Here is a 6,925-nt window from a genome sequence, read left to right on the forward strand (position 1 = left end):
CACAGAGCTCAGGGTGGTGCCTGCTGGCTTCTGATTGCCCAAAGCCCAAATCAAACCCTATAAAAATAAAACCTTGATGTTCTCATCTCCACAGGCCCGAGGGTGGGTCAAGTGCTTGGCTTCTGCCTCAGTTTCTCCTCGTACAAAATGGAATTAACCACATGAAGCCACCCCCAGAAACCACAGCAGGTTCTCTGAAGAACAGGGAGCCTAAAATTGGTGGGTCTATTTATAAGAGTTGCAGGTAATGGAATGCTAATCCCATTCATTAACACTCAGACTCTGCTCATTAGTGTCGTTTCACTCTTCCTTCGCAAGGCCCGGATTCCTATTTTGCACATAATCTGTTTTATGAAGCAGGTTTTTCATAGCAAAAAAGTTTTCTCTCCCATGCATGTTTTTTTAATAAGTCCCCTCGAATTTAATTAGGCCCCAAAAGGTTCAAGGAAGTTTGGGGATGTATCCAAACTTCACAAAACTCACTTGGAACTCCACCTCCAAAGCTTTTAAGTTTTACTGATCACTGTTTCGTGTTCCACATTCTTCCTCCATGTCACTCCATAATTATTCTCTTTTTCAAGATTAGAGCTCTCCTGGGGAAGAAATGAGCTTTTGTCACATCAAACATCTCCCAGGGCGTGAAACCCCGGCAGCAGCCTGGGCAAGGGGCTCTGCCCACCCTTGGGAAACATCCATTTCCCATCCCTTGGAAAAGGAGAGCAACTGAGCAGGGCTTTTAAAGTCCTCCCCCGATTCTTTTCTGCCCTGAATTATTAAATCTCCTGAGTGATAGATTCTCCCCATCGCCTCAGTTGTCCCCATGGGATGCTGAGGTTGAACCCCAGGACTGCACCAGCAGTTGAGCTCCACTCCAGCCAGGAAAAAAGCACTGGAAAAAGGAGAGTGCAGCCTGTTATTTGGGGCGTCCTGCTTGGTATTCCACATCATCTCAAAGCCATCAGTGGAAAACTCAGCCTGGGACCAGCCTTGTACCAGACCTCACATCCTCACAGGGTCATGGAATCACTGAGGATGGAAAAGCCCTCTCAGACCATTGAGTCCAACTGTTCCCCACCACTGAGCCACGTCCCCAAGTGCCACATCCACACGGCTTTTAAATCCCTCCAGGGATGGGGTCACCACTCTGGGCAGCTGTGCCAGGGCTGGACAGCCCTTTCACTGAAGAAGTTTTCCTGATATCCACCCTGGTGCAATCTAAGCCCACTTCTGACCATCACCTGATCCTGGATCACATCCCAGTCCCAGGCTTTGTGCGGCAACTTTTCTGCTGGAAGAGTATGTGAGAGAAAACCTCCCAAGCAGCGGCAGAGATCCACCTGCAAGGCCTCCAGATGTGTCCCTGCCAGCCAGGACACTCCCCCAGCCCAGGATCCGGATCTTCACCGGCGTTCCCAGTGGTTTTTCCAGGGGCAAATCTCGTCGAGCTCTCTGATGCTGCAGAGGCACCACAACAGGGGCAGCACCCATCTGGAAGCTGAGTGGTTCTTGCACGTGGAGCCCTCCCAGTCCCTGGGATCTGCAGCCTGGCCCTGCAGCCTCTTTTCCCACGGGCAGGGTTTGCATTCCCTGTGCCTCGCCATCCGCTGAAGCCCCCCCGCCACCAGGTAGAGAGGATTTTGGGAGCTGCCATTCCTCCTCATTAGCATAACTCAGTTGGCTCCATAGTGCTCCACTTTAGGCAGAGATTGCAATTTCATCTGGAGCTTTAAACAAGTGGGAAAATGTTCTAAACCACGGGCTGTTATTGAATTAAATATTAACATAAATACAGAGCTGAATGGAGCAGTGGATTATTAATTTTAATATTTAATCCAATGAGAAACCTTATGGCTGTTTTTGGGTGGTTTATTTTCTTTAATCCAATTTCCCATCAGCACTAAAATTAAGTTTCCTTAATGAAGGAAGGTGATCAGCAAAGTGTCCTCTCGTGGTCCAGGATTCCAGAGCTGGTGACTGCGAGCATCAAGACAATAAAAAGAGGAAGCAGCAGCAGTAATGATCCCTCTGTGCTGGCATGGGCAGGAATAAAAGGAACATAATTAATATGATGTGCAGCTCAGATGAATACGAGCCAGAGGAGATTAAAGCAAGCAGGTGACCCTTAAGTGTTTATCGCTCCCAGAGAAAACAGCACAGATGGCTGACTTTGAGGGAGACAGCCTTAGACACCAGCCCACCTAAGAGAGAGTAAAACTCTGGGGTGATCCCTCCAGCCCAGGCCTGTGCCCTGTCCCCACGTCACCGTCACACCAAGGCACCGGTGGGGACAGCAGAGGAGCTGCTGCAGAGCCAACCCTTCGGATGCTCCGTCTGGCACATCCCTCAGCTGCTGCTCCGTCGGCCTTGGAGGGATGCCTGCCGAGTGCTCTGGAGCAGGGACCTGGGGGTGCTGGCCAGGAGAACAGCTCAGCTTTGTCCCTGGGAAGGGCACCACGGTGTTTCTGGCTCTGAATTAACCCCAGGTCTGATTTTTCTCAGCCACCCTGCTGCTCCCCAAACGGGCTGCAAGGGATGAGGTGGGGCAGGATACGTGGGTTTTAGTGACGGCACTCGGAGTTGGAGGAAGACAGGAAAAGAAAACCAATCCCATCAGGAAAAAGCTTTGGAAAAAGCATTTTCCAGCAGCTGCAGCTTGTGTAAACCGGTCTGGTGCTTCTTTATTTACACCAGCTGGGGATCTGCTCCCGGAGCCTGGGAGGAGTCTCCCACACCCCAGTGGAGCAGCATCCTTTCTTGTGCTTGCATCTCCATGCAGAGTTCAGACACGGTCTGTTCTCTGCCCTGACAACACAGGAAGGGGGCAGCTGTGTTTCCATAGGTTGTGGTGGGCAGGAAGAGCCCCTTTCCTGGCTCCTGAGCTGTCTCTTGCTCCTCCTTTGGCTTCTCTCACCACCGATGCTTCCCACAGTAGCTCCAAGGAGTGGAAGAAGGGAAAGCTCTTGCTCTGCGATAGGAGCTGGGCATGGAGAGAGAGGGAGAGGGAGAAAGAGAGGGAGAGGCAGTCAAGGGTGGAGGAGACCAAAGAAGAGGGACCAAGCCGGAGGTGATGGATGGCAAGGCTTTGTCGGGATTTGGGAGCATCCCAGTGAAGGAGCAGACAGCCCTGACCACCGACACTGAACAGCAACAAAGCTTTCCCGGGCACAGCTGCAGTTATTTCCCAGCAGGTGCACCCAGCTGGAACCAGGCTGGGAATGGCAGGGCCTGGGTGGCTCCTCATGCACACACCCCTTACCCTACCCACTATCCCCCCAACCCTGAACCTGCCCTACAAGAGCAACTACCCAAAAAGCCTTGGGGACCCCACCAAAGCCACAGATGGCAGCAGGGCAGAGGGAGAAGGCATGGAAAGGGCTGCTGGACAGATTGGATCGGTGGGTTTAGGATGGCACAACCCCACTGGAATCACAGAATCACCACAGAATGTCCTGAATTGGAAGGGACCTTAAAACCCATCCAGTCCCACCCCCTGCCATGGGCAGGGACACCTCCCACTATCCCAGGTTGCTCCAAGCCCCGTCCAGCCTGGCCTTGGGCACTGCCAGGGATCCAGGGGCAGCCCCAGTTTCTCTGGGCACCCTGTGCCAAGGCCTCACCACCCTCACAGGGAAGAATTCCTTCCCAACATCCCATCTATCCCTGCCCTCTGGCAGTGGAAAGCCATTTCCTGTGTCCTGTCCCCCCAGCCCTTGTTAGAAGTCCCTCTCCAGCTTTCCCGAAGCTCTTCCCACCTGTCCCACCTCCCACAAGGCAGTGAAATGCCTGGAAAGGCTGCTCAGCTGCTCGTAGGCAGATACAGGTGTTTTTCTGCCCAGGCTGATGCCAAGCAGAGCAGCAGACAGGAGAGGAGAGACAGCCCAGCCCCGCCAGCACATCCTTGTGTTTCATTGTTGAAGCTCTTAGGCTCCCATTTGAATTTAAGCTGTAAAACATTGAACTGATTAAAATAAAAAAAAAAAAGGCAAAAATAAAAAGAAAATAAAACCAAGCCATCAGCCTTCCTTAATCCAGAGAGCAGGGCTGGAGGAATGTTTCAGGCAGCTGTGACTTTGCCGAATGGAGGAAGCTCCTCCTATTTCCCAGGGCACAGGGATGGAGACCTGGGATGAGAGTGTTGGTGGATCGATGCCACGTTTGTTCCACAGGGTCCCTGGTGGAGATGCTTAGGCAGCACTCTGCCAGCACCCACGTGTGCACCCATCTCACCCTCACGGGTGGTCGTGAGCAGCCGCTCACACCCACAGTCGGTGCATGAACCAGAGACAGAGAGGGGCTCTCTGCGTGCAGTTCCGAGGCGTTCAATGGAACCATCCCACCTGAAGGGAACAGAGGCAAGAAGAACCCAGAACCAAAAGCCCACACTGGTTTTATCCCGAAAGCTCCCAAAGGCGGGCAGAGCATCCAAAACCAATGGTCTGAGGGCTCAGGGGCAGAGGCAAGGGTGAGTGCCATGACAGGGCCAATGGGAAAAGGGATGGGAAGGGGAGAGGGACAGTGACCAGCAGGATCTAGACAAAGGGAGAACTTTCTGGCACAGTGTTGTAAGGAGAGACCACTTTTAAGCCAACTTGGGGGCTGTAAAGTGGACTTAGCCACCGCAACACTTTCCCACAGCAGGAAAGCCAAAGCAGGGTCCTGCCAGGTGCCACGAGTCTCCTGCCTGGTGCCAGTGCTGGAAGAGGCAGGGAGGGCAGCAGGAAATGCTTCTGTGCTGCTGCTTTTGGCCAGAGAGGGGCCTGCAGTGCAATCCCTGGCTGATACTGGAGACTTCAGATATTTCCTGTCACCACTGAGCCACAAAAACCCCCTGAGCCCCAGCACCTGCCTGTTGGGGGCTGGAGAGGAAAGGAGGCCAGTGCAGAGCCTGTCTTCGGAGCAGTGATGTGATGATTGCTGATAATCACCCACAATGATGGCCCAGGAGAGCTCTGGGCCACAGGGCCAATCCACTGATTGCCAGCCCCTCCTGGGCCGACAGAAAGCAGTAAAGAGAAATGTCCTGGAATTCCAAGGCAATTCCCAAAGAGTGTGTTCATCCCTCAGCCACAAACTGGACATCAGTGATGGCATCCCTGGGCCCACTGCTGCATCTCACCTTGTGCAGGAAAATACCCCAGTCAGGGGCTGCTGAGGCTGTCCTTGGCAAGAGTTCAGTTCATTTCCAGAGAGTCAGGGAGTGGTTTGGGTTGGGAGGGACCTTAAAGCTCATCCAGTGCCACCCCTGCCACGGGCAGGAACAACTTCTACTGTCCCAGGGTACTCCAAGCCCTGTCCAGCCTGGCCTGGGATACTTCCAGGGATCCAGGGGCAGCCACAGCTGCTCTGGGCACCCTGTGCCAGGGCCTCACCTCCCTCACAGACAGGAATTCCTTCCCAATATCCCATCTAAACCTACTCCCTGACAATTGGAAGCCATTCCCCTTGTCCTGGCACTCCAGGCCCATGGAAATATTCTCTCTCCATCTTTCTTGTCAGAACTTTCAAGGACTTCAAGGCCACAGTGAGGTCACCCCAGAGCTTCTCCTCTCCAGCCTGAACAATCCCAGCTGACCCAGCCTTTCCTCCCAGCAGAGCTGCTCCATCCCTCTGCTCATCCTGGTGCCTCCTCTGGGCTCTCTCCAGCAGCTCCACATCCTCCCTGTGCTGGGCCCCAGGGCTGGGGCAGCTCTGCAGGTGGGGTCTCACCTGAGGGGGCAGAGGGGCAGAATCCCAACCCCTTTCCTGCTGCCCACGCTGGGGCTCAGCCCAGCACAGGGGGGTTTCTGGGGTTTCTGTCCAGCTCCCCAGCCTGGCCCAGCCCCTGTGGTTCTGTGCCCTCCTGGCAGAGAAAGGTGTGATAAATACGGCAGTCAGCTGGGAAGTGGGGTCTGTGAAAGGGGGTGACTCTGGGGAGGCCAGCTGGAGGGATGAGAGCCACACTGCAGCTGCTCACAGCTGGAGCAAGCTTGGGGAGAAACAGGGATCTGTGGCAAAACAGGCTGGGTCTGTGCTGGGCTCTAAGGAAAGGGCTCCCAAAGAAAGGTGGGAGCATCCTTCCCACAAAGCCAGGGAGAGTCAGGGCTGTGCCTGGGAAGGAATGGAGCCAGGACAGTTAAGCCTGCCTGATTCCTGAGCCAGGTTATCCCAGACGTGAGATCCCTGCAGATACAGCCTCTCTGCAGCTGGGCCAGCAGAGCCACACGGGGCTGAGCTGAACCCCAGTGACCCCAAAGAAAACTGCTGCCTCCCCACCACTCCTTCTGTTCGGCTGGGGCACTCCAGAGGGATGGGTTTGTGCCTGACTGTGCCTGGCACCTTGGCAGACCCCAGGCAACTTCGTGGAGCAGCGGGAACCTGCAGAACAACGGAACACAGGAGCAGGTGAGGGATGGTCAGAGATGCCTTTGCTTTCCAGTGATGATTTATTTGCTTTGCACCTGGTGACAAACACAAATAAAACATGATTTCACTGCCCTTTTTTCTGCCAGGCAGAGGAAGAAAAAAAAATTTGTGACAAAAATCCTCCACTTCAGGAGAGATTTTCCTCTGGGCCAGATTTATAGCACAGCATCCCTGGGAGGGGCTCGCAGGGGCTGTGGGGATGCAGCAGAGGGATGGATCTGTGCCATTCCCAGGAAAAGCTGTGGCTGCTCCCCTCCAGTGTGTGCTGTGGTCACACATCACCCCTGTGGCTGTGTCACATGGGATCTGCAGGAGTCGTGATGTGAGACAGCGCGGGAGGAAACAGGGGCTGGAATCACAGGCAGGATGGATGGACAGCAGGCTGCTCTCCTCAGATATTTGCATCTCACTTATCCTCCTCATTTCTATTCACAGAATCATTGAATGGTTTGAGCTGGAAGGGATCTTAAAGCCCATCCCATTCCACCCCCTGCCACGGGCACGGACACCTTCTATGTGGTTG

The sequence above is a fragment of the Corvus kubaryi genome, unplaced genomic scaffold, assembly GCF_017639235.1.
Source record: "Corvus kubaryi isolate FWS band 111438036 unplaced genomic scaffold, C.kubaryi_AGA036_p1.0 37264, whole genome shotgun sequence".
Lineage (NCBI taxonomy): Eukaryota > Metazoa > Chordata > Aves > Passeriformes > Corvidae > Corvus > Corvus kubaryi.